This window comes from Pinus tabuliformis, chromosome 9 (assembly GCF_031772625.1).
Source record: "Pinus tabuliformis cultivar Carrire ecotype Pingquan chromosome 9, CPIR1, whole genome shotgun sequence".
NCBI classification, from domain to species: Eukaryota; Viridiplantae; Streptophyta; class Pinopsida; order Pinales; family Pinaceae; genus Pinus; species Pinus tabuliformis.
The window spans coordinates 1389797406-1389799493 of NC_142307.1; positions in this window are offsets into that span (position 1 = coordinate 1389797406).

The window sequence follows — 2088 nt, forward strand, 5'->3', positions numbered from 1 at the left end:
ACTCAAATAGTTTTATTGATATACAAGAAGTTCCAGGAGGAGTTACAACCGATTATTCCTGACCCAGCATCAACCTCCCAGCAAAGAAATCCCTTCTTCAACCCCAACAAAGCATAGATCACCCAATTCTCTGATATGTATCTCGAACCAACAGCAATTCCTTACAATGTGCAAAATTCCAGCCTCTGGATCTCTGGGATGAGGGATCCATATATAGATGTATGCAAGGAGGATGAGTCAGCTCATGAATTGATTAGTGGCTTCTCTCTGTCAATTCTTGCTTCCACTTGGAGACTGAGAGCCTCTTACTCATCCTTGGTCGAATTCAGTGAGGCAAGTGTCATTGGAGAAGATTCTGGAAGCTTCCATTGTCTCTCCACCTCGTGGAATGACTCTGCCACTTGTCATTTCCCACTCAACACACCCTGGTAGTGCATTTAGGTGTGTTGCAATGCACCTAGCTAGTGGACTTAGGTGCTATGCAACGCACTTGGCTAGTGGAGCAGCTGAAATGATCCTGATTTGACTTATTCTGAGCAGTTTCTGGTGGAGAACTTCTGGGAGAAGCTGTAATTTGTTGACCTTGTTCCTTTAGGAGTTAGAACAACACTTTTAGGGACTTAGGAGCCCTTGGTTTATGGACATTTCATGCTTAGAGCTGTAAGGCACAAAAATGTCTATAACACCCAGTCCCTCAGATACAAGCCAGCTGCGTTGAAGAAATACGACCCTCCATCTAGAACCCTGTTTCGGTCCTCTAAGCAGTTAAAGATGGCCGTGAAGAACCCTTTAGGTCCCCGCTGCAGGGTGATGTGTCCTTTCGGTTTCCATTTAGCTACTATCCAGCCATGTAGCGGTTTATCTATTGGCCATAGTCCTATAAACTTGCCTATCAGGGCATGGTCCCTCATGTACTATATCTGAGCATTGATTCAGTGACTTGGGAGTTCTATCTTCGGACGTTCAGCAGCCACTGGCTTGCAGGTGGTCGAAGTGACTTTGGGATGTTCTTTGTCATCTGTCTTGGCTTGTTGTGAATTCATATCTGTGCTGTCTCCATTTTGTTCCTCTGGTTTGGCCCTTTCCTCATTCTTTTGCCAAGTTCCATTTTCATTGGGGAGAGGTTCTGTGTCCTCCCCTTGGGGGGGATTCGTGAATTTCCTGTCATGTATGGATATTTGTATTGCTGGCATTGTAGACAGGATTGCAGAGGTGTATGAGAATTTGCCGTTGCAGGCTCTGCAAAAACCCTAGAATGCTGTTCCGCCGAATCTCGCCATCGGATTTCAATACCATAAGTCACCTTATATTTAAGAACACTAAAAAAATTCATTATATTTAGGTGAAACCTATGCGGCAAATACCATGGTCAAAATTATTATTAATACCATGCAAAAAAAACATTATTAACCCTAATATTAGTATTAATAAAAATAAAGATGGCACATGGTATTGACCCATGGTATTCATGTGGAATGTACCCTATTTAAAGGGGGAATTAAACCATCATAGATCCATCTTTACTATGGATCTACTAAGCATCGAGAAGGATCAAATATTGTGATATGAAAAATAGCATAGAGTGAAAAAATAGGGCTTGGTAGATCAAGAGTAAAAATGGATCTTGTAATTTAATGTCACTTAAACATTTTAACTCGGTTAAAATAAAAACTAAAATAAAAACCAATTATTAATTTTATTAATTTTTATAAATTACTAATAGTAGTTTTTAAGCTCAAGGTTTACGATAACCCATGGTATTGACCCATGGTAATATCAGGGTATTCTTGTGAACATAGACTATTTAAAGGGGAAATTGTATCAGCTTAGATCCATCTTAATTCCGGGTCTACCAAGTGCTGAGAGGGATAAATAGATTTCATCCCTCTAAGAGTGGTAGATGTGGAGTTAAGATGGATATAGGTTGGTTTTTATGATAATGAAGATATTAAATAGACTTAGGACATTATATTGTAAAAAACATCTTAAGGTGAATGGTTAAAACTACATTTAGTCACTTCACAAAATTTAGTAAAAAATACCAATATCTCCATTAATATTGGCTTTTCTAACAAAAAAAAAATTCAA